This window comes from Cygnus atratus, chromosome 3 (genome assembly GCF_013377495.2).
Source record: "Cygnus atratus isolate AKBS03 ecotype Queensland, Australia chromosome 3, CAtr_DNAZoo_HiC_assembly, whole genome shotgun sequence".
NCBI lineage: Eukaryota > Metazoa > Chordata > Aves > Anseriformes > Anatidae > Cygnus > Cygnus atratus.
In genome coordinates, this window is record NC_066364.1 from 51,984,864 (window position 1) to 51,997,067 (window position 12,204).

General features: G+C 38.7%; 1 protein-coding gene and 1 long non-coding RNA gene across 2 annotated transcripts in view; one reads left to right on the forward strand and one right to left on the reverse strand.

Moving 5' to 3' along the window:
- The window catches only part of NT5DC1 (5'-nucleotidase domain containing 1), a 152,556-nt gene that overhangs the window by 74,433 nt on the left and 65,919 nt on the right, over positions 1 to 12,204 (forward strand). The gene's annotated exons all lie outside the window — the stretch shown is intronic.
- LOC118244122 (uncharacterized) overlaps positions 1 to 12,204 on the reverse strand; it is a 38,552-nt gene that overhangs the window by 18,242 nt on the left and 8,106 nt on the right. Inside the window, exons 2-3 of the long non-coding RNA XR_004777462.2 lie at positions 4,050 to 4,188; positions 521 to 581 (exon numbers count right to left, since the gene is read on the reverse strand). This is a non-coding gene — a long non-coding RNA (uncharacterized LOC118244122). The remainder of the gene's footprint in view (positions 1 to 520; positions 582 to 4,049; positions 4,189 to 12,204) is intronic.

Genomic DNA, 12,204 nt, shown 5'->3' on the forward strand with positions numbered 1-12,204 from the left:
TTGTAAGCAAAGGAAAGACACAGATATTTGTAGCGTGTGACTCACATGATCTATTTTAGACATCTGTGTACACTGGGATGGGAGGAACGGTGAACTAGAAACACCCATTGGTCTCCACCAACTATAAAAGGAGCCTTGCCATCCTGCACAGATTTAGGGACTGTCAGCCTCTGAAGTTAGGTGGCGTGACTGCTATCCTTAATGACCGTTCTTGTACTAGGCTAGGTTTTTGCCAAAAAAAGTAGTATTCTCCCCTTCTCATGGAGAAGGGAAATTTCCATGCCCCAGAGAGAAACTTCTCATTCTCACTGCTCGCCACGTAATTGCAGTGTCACCTAGCTGGGATTGTGTGTGCTTCTCATGGGAGAGCTCTTGTGTAGGACCCATCACGTTGTAGGACTCATCAGTGTTGGCACTAACTGCTTTGAGAGCTTCTTACTCTTTATACAACACTGTAATGAATGCAATGAAAGCTGCCGTGGAAGAACTGTTGGGCAGACAAGCTCCCAGTGCTGCTTACCTCTGCAATCTCATATGTTTTAAGGACTTTGCCAGAATTTTTCTTGCACACACAGGTATTCCTGTAGCAGAGGAAAACAGACTATGTTAATCAATATGGAAGTCCAAAGAAAGCAGAGCTTTCGTGGAGTCAGTGTTTTCAGCAAGTAGAAACTATTGTAGCTGTTATAAAATTGGTGTAATTGTATACAATGGTAAAAGGGTACATTTAGAAACATGCTTAGTGTCTGAGCATCTTCAATCACGTTCATTTGAATATTGAACTTGAGTACGTGTGCTTTTGGATTCAGTGGTGAACTGAAGCCAGCTTAGTGCTCCTAATGCCTCATCCAGAGCACCACATGACATAAAGCACTTGTGTAGTGTAAATCACTTGCTGATAAGATTTCTTTCCTGAAATATCATCAGATTAACTTCGTCCTGGCAGGCTTTCTTTGAGGTCTCTGCCATTCAAACTTTAGAAAGGATCAGGTATTCAATCTGCATTTAGCATAAAAACAGCACAAAGTCATAACATTGGCATAAAGAGCTTACTGTGGTGTGCATTGGGAAATGGGAAGATGATATGGTCATTCCCACACCTGACCTGGTGCAAAAATGTGTGATCTGCTAGACCACATACCTGATACAAATGTCTGTGGAGCATAGGTTTTATCCTGTTACTCTATTGTGACTTTACCAGCCTGTTCTAAGGAGGATGAAGAAAAAGGATTGGTACAGGAAAAAAGAAAAACACCTGGTGAAGTTAAGAAGATAGATGTGCTTGTACTGCAACTGCAGTAGTTCTTCTGACTGGAGGGAAAAGTGAATATTGTTCTAGTTCCTGGGAAGAGTGACATCAAGGGAACATTTTTATAGCAATCAAAAACATAATATATATATATATATATTTTAGGAAGACAGCACTGTTGGTGTTCGATTTATTCATTTCTAGTTCTAGATTTCCTAGCAGCAAAGAAAAATAAAGAAGTAGGGGTATTGAGCCATTAGTTGTGCCTGTATTTGTTGTTCAAACAATATTCCAAATTTTTGTTTCTATAGATTTATTAATTAAAACCAGCAATATTTCTCAATATCCTAGCTGTTCCTCTGCATTACAAAGCACACTAGGGCTTTGGTTCTGAAAACTAAAATATAGCAAGCTGCTAATGGAGATTTATATTTGTGCTCCCAAGATATTTAAATGAAGTCTTGAGGGAAACCACAATCCCTGGCTAGAATCATCCTTGCTATTAAAGCTGACCTGGACAGGACTTGCTTTCATGCCACACTTAAATTGTCCAGAGAAAAGAATCTCTGTGGGAGACATCGCACATTCTTCTTGCCTCTGACCAGCGTAGCAGAGTCACTGTGCCTTAGTCATTAGTAGGGAGAGAAGGAAACCAATACTTCCCAGTTCTGGAAAAGAAAACCGTTCAAGAAAAAATTCTTACTAGATCACACAGACTAATAATGAAAGGTCTGTTTGATTGCCAACAACATTTTCCTGACCTCATGAACTGGAAAAAGAAATTGTGTTCTCCTTGGGTAAGTCTTGTAAGTGAATTGTTTCAGGATTTCTTGGGATGAATGAAAACTTAAAAGGTGATTTGTTTGCTGTTTTTAAATATCCTTATTATTCATTCATTCAGAACTCTTCAGTTTGCTAATTATTTAACCTGAGCAGAAGCAATTAGTTGCCAGTGAAACGTTAGCAGTTAACTTTCTGTGATGTTCCCTCTGCAGAGTTAGCACTTGTGTTAAGCTATTGTTCCCAATCACCACCTGGACCTGCCTCAGTCTCTCTATAAATAAATCAGAGAAGCTGGTTTGGAAAAGTTGAATAGTATAAATGCTCCCCTTCCTAAAATAATAAATGTTATTTACAAACATTTTTATATTAAATAGGTACTTTAAGGTACTTCTCCTTGGATTTACGTAGTTTGAAGTTAGCAAAGCAGCTTTACAAGCCCAAAGCAGAGATTTGCTAAATATAAACTTGCTTGCTAAATATAAACTTGTTTCCTGATATAAACCTGGACTGAATGTTTATGGTCAAATGTATAAAGTTCTTCAAAACTGGGTGTATAGTGGTGGTGTTATACAAACTTTTAACAAGGTTAAAAATGAAAGAATATTGATGAGATCTGGGATCTAATTCTGATATGGGATCTGAATCTAAGGATATTTATATCCCTCTCTGTGCTGTGCCAGCTATGTTGTAACTGTAATTAAATTTTAAGGTAAAGAGATTAACTTCTTAATAAATAAATAAGTAGATCAGAAGAGTTAGAAAAGGACAAGAGAAGGAGCCAAAACCTGTGTGCAGTTTAAGTAGGCTGAAATAAGCAATTTTTACATCTTTTTTCCATTAACAACAGATAAGTAGCTGCTAAAATATAGATACAGGTGATAATTAATTTTCTGACAAGACTAAAAGCAAAAAATGATACATGATCATGTGCTATTTGGGGGGAATTATAGGAGTCAAAGAAAAGTCTGTCGGGAAGCTAGATAACTCCTTTAACGCAGAAATATCACTCTGGTAGCTTACATCAGTCTTTAGAAGGAGGCTCGAACTGTCTCGCTGGTAAATTTGGAAACAGTGTGAAGTTTTGCCACAGTCACTGGGGATACAGCATGCATCCTCTTTCCAGCATGAAAGCCAGTATATGACATTAATGTGTATTTCAGAGGAAACTAACTCCCAAATGGCTGGAGGATAATGGCCAGCTGACTGCGTAGAAAGCAAGAGAAACAAAAACCCAGGTGGTGAACACCGCTGGTGAAATCCTTTAAGTCTCCTATGTTTTTGCACTAACTATTCGTCTTATAGAGCAAAACCAAACAGGAAAGATCTCAGACCTGTTGGACTGCCAACTATTTAGTGGTCTCTGGGAGGCTGACAGTTGAACTGCGAGACCTATGTGGTATGCGAGACTGCTGGAAAGGGTTGTCTCAAGAAGGGAGCCGGTGACGGCACTGCTGGAGCTCAGTCGCATGTGTAGGTGCCAGGCAGTCTCTTCTGTAGGGCTTAAAAAGGGCAAGTGAAGTGATCCGACATCTAATAAGTTTATCCACTGAGGTCAGGTGAAGTACAAACTCCCTAATTACAGTGACCTCTCTACCCCTCACCAGGAGGGAATAACGCTGTGTAGAGTTTATGAAATTAGTTATGTTTCTTTCGTTCAAACCCTCTCCAGTCTTTAAAAGCTCCACAGACCCTGCAAACCAATTTTGTGGCAGAGTCGTGCTATTTATAAACTATAATCACAAAATCATTTATCTGAGAAAAAGGTGCATTAGAAAAAGCTTCATTGCCAGACTGTCCACTCAGAGGAAGTTGTTGTGGCATTCATGGCCTCTCCTTGGGTTTGGGTTGCTGAAAGGAAGCTGGCTGTGAGCCTTCTCACCCCAAAGTGCCACTGGATCAAATCTGTGAGTAAACATAAGGTCCAGTTGGATAAGGTAAATATCAATGATCCAAAGAAAAAGAAAACGTAAGTGGCTTCCCATAGAAACTGCTGAACTCTCATAACCTCCCTAAATACCTGGGAACTCCAGATCTTGGTACTTCAGGTGAAAAGATGCAGCCAGGATGAAAGACGCAGCCAGGATGAAGGAGTACCGTGCTAGTCATGGTAGCTGAAACATCGCAGTCATGGGACGACAAGAGTCATGTTTTATGTGCTGCAAAGTAAAGTTCAGCATTTCAAAATAGTTATAAGAGCAGCTCTGTAAGAAAAAAGATCAGTGCAGCGTTTCACAGCACAGTATGACCTCAACAACAGACCTTCAAGTCACAAAATAATGTGAAGGAGACAGAGTGTTGTCGTTTGTGGACAGAATCAAAGAAACCATGACTTGTGTTCACTCTGGATTACTTAAAATCTCATTTCAGAACCTCCCTAATTTCTAAGCAGCTGCAAGGACAGTGTAGCAACTGAGCAGTTATGAGCAGAGAAACAATGCAGCCATGAGGTGTGTATGCATGATTTTGAAGAACAGATTATAAGTCATGCTACACACCTGGGGATGAGCACCTGAAGGTTTCTATCATACAGGCAAGTTGCTTGGCAAGTGTGACCTTTCCCATGCATGTGTTTGTCTCCTGTACTACTCCTGTCGTGAGGGGTGCTTGCACTCCAGCAACCCTCACATTGCCAGATACCAGGACAGTTTTCCTTTTTCAGCCTATACTTCGGAAACAGGAAGATACCATGGTTTCAGATGTTAGAAATCTTCCTAATGCTACATGAGATAGTTAGAGACAATAAGGGATTTCCTAATTATTTTTTTGGTATTATTATTATTTGATAGACTTCTAACTGACAGATACAGCTGCAGGGTATCTTGCAAAGTACTGTCTTTTAGTCATTCTTTTTGTGTGGTCCATGTACCCAGTTCTTTGCTTCTTGCCATGAATATGATGATCTGGGATGATTAGTGCCTTTCTCCCATGTGATCATAAAGTACTTGAAGACAATGTAATATGAGTCACTTTACTACAATACTGATTTGATAGGCTCTAAGAAATATTTCATCAATTCTGCTTTCTGCTCATTTTGGTGCTCCGTCACCAGAAACCATACTCAAGAGGTAGCTCTTTGTCCCTTCTTCCTCTCTTTCCCAGTCTTGGCCCTATAGCTTCTTCTTCTCTTCCTCATTTCTGACACAGGGTGTTCTTGCATTGAAAACAGATTCCAAAAGCACCACAGACTTTTTTCCCTGTTTGAAACAGCCCTTCCTGTATGTACTGCGTATAATGAGTTGCTAACAGGTTGGACCTGGCACCACTCACCCTATAGAGCACAGAGGAATAAGATGATGTGCACATCAGACCCTTGGTCCTACAAGACTGTAAGCACACCAGAGTAAATTTTCTTCAAGTACTTTTGGTTTGTTTAAAAAAAGGTCAAATTAGATAAAAGCTTTACTTCTAAATTGACAGAACTCAGATAATCATTATTTAAGAATTTGGATGTAACAGGGGTCAACAGCAGAATGATTAGTTTAACAGAACTACATTGTTTTTCCTTAAAGTCTCCAGGTTATTAAGGGTTGTTTTTGACACTTAGCCACTAAATATGTTGCTCATATAGTTTTATCTGTTGAGTATGAAACATTAGAATTATTCACTATTTTCATTCTAATTCTTCTGTAGTTTTATCAGGTCAGCCCAACAGCAAAACATGAAGATTCATAATACAAATATAGGGATTTTAACATATTTGTGATCATTAAAGATGTCCCAGTCTGCTACACTTTGTGAAACATTTGGTTTCATGTAATAGATTATTTAGATTCTGAATCATATAGTTGCAGTACTCCACGTTATTAGATGCCATTTGATTGCTTGAAAGTATGTATTACTTCGAGTCTATCCTTGGTTAAAAATTTGCCATGTATTGGATTTGGTACGTGTTGATGATGAAGCATCTATAAAAATATATTCATTTTTCTAAAAAGACACTTTTGGCCTGTATCCTATAAACATGTTAGTTTAGACAGATAGTTACAATTGATTACTTGGTGCAACTGTAGTGAAACGTTTCACAAGTGCAGGGCTATGTCTTCGGGGGTCTGTACTGCATGTTCCTAGATGATGACAAGTACAAAATAGAAGGTTTGGGGGAGCACTGGGGGAGCTGTCCTGTTTTTATTCTCACGAGCAAATTGGAGTCCTCAAAGTAGAAATTGTCATGTGTGGCATCTTAAATTAATCAACTGTAGATAAATTGGTGGGAAATGAGTACATGATATTTCTTCAACATAGAAACAACAAAATTTATAATGTACTCTTCAGGCTCTCAAAGGCCTCTCTCTCTGAGGCCTCTAAGCCCTAATTAATCCCGATGTGATTTGGTATTTAAAAACTGTGTGTTTTAAGTTTAACCTTATTTAGTTAGGTGGAGTGATTCTTATCTCAAGTACCTAATTAAACATGCTTGGGCTGTAAAGAAAATAAATGGTATTTGATGATGATGATGTAAGTACATTTTACTTGAAATCCTTGTGAGTACAGTACCAAATGGAGGCAGAAGTTTGGTATTATACTAGTAGTGGATCACCCTCAAAGATGGAGGTTGTTTTCTAAAGAGCAAAGTGTTTCCTGATGAATATCATTCATCTTTCACTGTAACTGCAGTATCAGTACTGTGATGGATGTGCAATGTTTCCCTGTGATCTGCTGCCACAGGAATATTTCTCTATGTGAACTATGAGGACACCTCTAAAAGATTTTCATCATATGTCAGGAGAAACTCTAAGGGAAATGCCAGCAGGAGACAGTGAGAGGCTATATAAAATATTAGCAAGCTTTATTTTTTAGGCATATATATGACATAGTCAATTAAGCAGATGAATAGTCTTTTCTATATAGCAACAATTACATCTGTCTTCTGTGGATACTAGAGACTCCAGGAAAGAGCTTTTGACCATCTAATTCCAGCAAACAAAGATTACTTTTTGTGTTATATATAAACCTGTTTCTTTGTGCCTATAAATTAATTTTGATGAAAATTGAACATACCCTGATATATCATTTTTTTTTGTAAATGTGGAAGGGAATTTAATTATTGTTTGGGAAAGAGAACTGTGGTTTAGAATCTGTCATAAATTTTAGGAGGGAAAATGAAATAAAATGAAAATGCTGCATTGTAAATAAAAACTGACGACCACAAGTAGTCTGAAAAGTTCAGAAAGCTGAAAAATTTTCCATGAGGAGAAATTGTACTAATGATAATGGAAAGACTACACATGACTTTAGAGGTCTGTGGGTCACTCAGGAGCAGAGCACCACCAGCAACAGGACAACAGTCATGATGGTTGTCCCTTGGGATAGGACCTGAGCGTGTACTGGGTGGCAATGTCTTATGGACGAATCTGGGCCCAATGTAGTGACATATAGAGATTTTTATCACTGCTAAATCTTAAATGGCATTAAAGATACAGTCATACATAGTCTCTTGGTCAATCCTTAAAGATAGCTGAACAGTTTTGGTTCCTGGTTCCTCAGCAGCAAGGTCATTTCTGTTTCTGATCCAGGTTCTGTAGACATGAATCATCAGAGAGACAACTGATTTGAAGAGCTGCTTCTTTTGGGCCTTTTCTAAGATTAGTCCTTAATGGAAGACTAAAGTATGTGGTATAGTTGTGGGGTTTTTGTTTGTTTGTTTGTTTTCTGAAGTAACTCAGACCATTGCATAGCTGGGTTTGACTTTGATCATTTCTCCAGCTTTTTTTAACCATCTTCTAAGGACGGAGGTGTGACTTACAAATGAATCTAGGACTTTGTGCTGTGAAGGAGGAGTGTGAGTTGATTTTTAAAAACTGTAGTATTGAAGTAGTCTATTCTAGATGAAGATTACAAGGCTGTTAATTTTTTATCCTATGGTCAGTAAGATTTTTTGTGTGTAAAAATCTGCAGCTGTCCAGTTGCAGTACATGTTAACTTTTTGTGTTGTTTCATGTCTTCTTTTACGTATTTCCTCTCAAGCTGAAGGGCTTTGCTTTACTGGAGTATCCTTAGCTGTTGCAGGTAGTCTGACTATTTCTTCTGCATCCTACTCAATTCTGAAATACTGTTAGTGTCGGGGAGAGTCTGTCATTCTCTCCTCTGAGAAACTTGCTCCCTCTGGTGGTTCATCAGAGACAGTGCTTGGTGAAAAACAACTCACGGAGAAAAAAATGAATACAGGCTTATAATCATAGTAATAAGGCTTTTTCATCACTCTTTACAAGATTTGTAAAATGATTATAAAATCTTATTATATAATATAATTTTGTTCCATCAATATTTTCGCAGAAACACTCATTATGTCATTGCAGTAAATACAAAGAGCAATGCTTATACCTTCCTATATGGTTCTGAATCCTCCTAGAAGTCAATCCCATCTTCGCTATGAGTAATCCTTCCATACCAATATTATTGTATTGTATTTCCATCTCTTCTGCTTACAGAATTAAAAGAAAAAAGAAGGTGTCATTCTCATTTTGGAAACTTTGTGTTAGAAACATAGCTTGTGGGGAGGTGGTCATTCATTTTTTATTTGTTTGTTTTTTATAGGTAATAGAAAGTTACTTGTGTCTGTCAAGCTAAAAAAAAAAAAAAAAAGAAAAAAAAGGCATGTAAACATGTTCTCCTAACTGAAATTATTCCCAGAATATTTCTAGAGTACCTATTTTGGGAATATGTTATCCTTGGTTCTGGACTGGACTTATGTTTTAGTATACCAGATTGTGAAGAGGGGTGAGCTTTCTGCATACATCTGACTTGGGGTATTTCAAGGGTTTATTCCTACTCTCACTGAAACTGATATTACAAATCCCTTTTAGAAGGATCAGGAACAGGCCATCATGAACAGGTAGTGTGGATAGCAATGCAGGTGATACAGAATACTTGAGAAAGCAGGAGCTTCACAGATGCCTGGGAAAGTCAGACTGAATATAATGACAGAGATTAGCATAGAAGAGATATTACAATCCATGTTACAAGCTTTCTCACAACAAAAGAACTGTCTGAAATTAGCAGTTTTAGTAGATTATAACATACTTTAAATGCAGTCTCATGGAGATCAGAAAGGTATCCTTACTGAAAACATTATTGTTGAATAATGAAGTTGAAATTTCTCTTTAGCTTTGTATTATTGCCGTAATTCATAACATGATTGCCAGAATACTAACAATTTCTGTAAAAACAAATTCCTGCTTCATTTATCAGTATAAGACATGTTATGGTCCTTCAGTTCTCACCTGCTACACAAGAACTTGATATTTCATACTACAACATTATTGGGGGATAAAAAAGTCTCTGTCATGGCAGAAGGCTTTGAATAAGCCAGTTTTCATTTCTGGTTATGAGCTGTAGTGATGAAGTTTTGCAGTATTAAAATTGAGATATGAGCTTACAACTCAAATAAGGTTGACTACGGAACAAATGAGACACATTGTGTAGACAAACTTTGTATGTACCAATTGAAATGTTTCTTGTGTGCCTAAGATTGTAAGTCACTCAGACAAGCTGCTTATTGTGCTGTGGGGAAATACTGTAAACTCTTTGGTTTAGTTCTCTTCATAAGCTAGAGTGCTTTTCCCAGTCTGGGAGACCCACAATCGAATCTGTATCCATTTTGTTTGGCTTAACTGAAGGGCACTTAAAGAAGCTGGAAATAAGAGTTTAAACTTCCCAGATGAGCACTGTGAAAGGTGTTTTTAGATCAGCATTTTACACGGGGCATGTTCCTGGCCTTGCAAATGGCTTTAAAAGTCACTGCCAGTCAGGTGAGATGGAGTGACTGATTGCATATGTGCTTGGTTAACCTGTCCCCACTGTGAAATAAAATGTTAGCCTAAATGAGGGAGGAAAGAAAGCAGGTGTGCAGGTACAAGTTTTCAGCTGCCAGATGGCGACTGCTTAAATTTACTCATTTGATCACTTGCAATCATCTGCAATACACCCTTAGAAATTAAAATGAAGGCAGGAGTAAGAACAAAATCAGGTTGTGTCTTTGGAGTGTATAAAACTTCAGTAACTGATGCTCAGGATCTCCTTTATCATATCTAAGAGGATAAAATCATTGAAGACCTTTATCCCATTAAAGTCAGTATTAATTTTGCCATGGAAATATGAACAAATCCTTAAGAGGCATGCTTCTACCAATCTATAAAATATCTTTTAATAGTACACAGGTATGTTCAAGCACCAGTGGATACACAGATTTCAAAGTGTATAGAAAGAACCAGAAGTTACTCAGACAGCCTGCTGCATACTGATTTTGTTTCTACATAGCACTTAGAATGATAGAATCACAGAATGGCTCAAGTTGGAAGGAACCTTAAAGACCATTTAGTTCCAACCCCCCTGCCATAGGCAGGGATGCCCCACTAGATCAGGTTGCTCAGGGCCTAATCTAACCTGGACTTGAACACCTCCAGGGATGGGGCATGCAGAGCCTCTCTGGGCAACCCATGCCAGTGCCTCGCTACACTCTGAGTGAAGAATTTCCTCCTAACCTCTAATCTAAATCTCCCCTCTTTTAGGTTAAAACCATTCCCTCTTGTCCTGTCACTATCTACCCAAACACAGAGTCCCTCTCCATCCTTTTTATAAGCCCCCTTTAAGTACTGAAAGGCCGCAGTGAGGTCCCCTTGGAGCCTTCTCCAGGCTGAACATCTCCAGCTCTCTCAGCCTTTCTTCATGGGAGAGGTACTCCAGCCCTCTGATCAACTTTGTGGTCCTCCTCTGGACCTGCTCTAACGTTTCCACATCTTTCTTGTGCTGGGGACCCCAGAACTGGATTCGGTACTCCAAGAGGGGCCTCACAAGGGCAGAACAGAGGGACATAATCCCCTCCCTCGACCTGCTGGCCACCCCTCTGTTGATGCAGCCCAGGATGCAGTTGGCCTTCTGGGCTGCAAGTGCGCACTGCTGGCTCATGTTGAGCTTTTTGTCCACTAGAACTCGTGGGTCTTTCTCTGTAGAGCTGCTCTCAATGAGTAAAAATTCCAAGAAATTTTTTATTATATCCTTTCTGTATGTTTCCATTCATAACAGTGTCTGATGCTCTGCTCATATTTTTAACAATGCATTTCTGTAAATAAATGATTATATTCTATAAATGCAGTCACATTACTGATTTAATGAACAGCACTATAGTCACTGAGGATGCAACTTTGGCATCCAAATAACTACTGACATCAAGGCAACTCAAAGGTGATTAATTTTTCCAGTCATATTGCAATTAACCTAAATATTGACTGTTGTGCCAGTCCTGCCTGTATCAAATCTGTCCAAAGCAGTCTGTTCTTGAATTGATATCATTTGTTCTCACTTATAAGTATACATTTTTTTTCCTCTAGACTATCATGTATTTTTCTACTTGATTATCTTGTCGTTGCTACCGGTCTTACATGTTGCTCTGTTTTACTTCCTAGCACAGTTTTTATTGTCTGCTTAGTCAGTCACATGATATCCTTGTCTATAATTGGAGAGACATGGATTTGACAGGTGGACCACTTGGTGGGCAAGGAATTGGCTGGATAGTTGCACTCAAAGAGTTGCAGTCAACGGCTCAATGTCCAAGTGGAGATCAATAATGAGTGGTGTTCCTCAGGAGTCAGTACTGCAGTACTGGGACCAGTGCTGTTTAAGATCTTTGTTGGTATGTTAGATGTACGCCCATATTTTTAAAAAAAAAAAAAAAAAAAAAAAAAAAAGGGGTAAAAGCACAGATTACAGGCTAACGAGCAAACTGTACAATCACAATTTACACACCCAGCTTTGGCAATTGAGTACTTCATGCAACTGAAGAACCACACAACTTACTCTCTATGATTTTTACAGAACCACAGAATCACAGAATGGTTGAGGTTGGAAGGGAGCTCTGGGGGTCATCTAAGCCTACCCCCCTGCTCAAGCAGGGACACCTACAGCTGTTTGCCCGGGACCATGCCAGGCAGCTTTGGAAGATCCCTAATGAGGAAGATCTCTAACTTATTTGTGACTTTCCAAAATGCTTATCCTATCTACTAGTCTGACTCTGTCTCTGCTGAGCTGTCCATCTCATGGCAGGGTGTTCTTGAATGACTTTCATATGTTCTTATACAGGTATACTTAAATACCTTCTATTACAGTAACTCTTTGCTGCCTATAGGGACTTGGAATTCCCTGCAGCAAGACTCATGTATGAAAATTATCTCTATTTA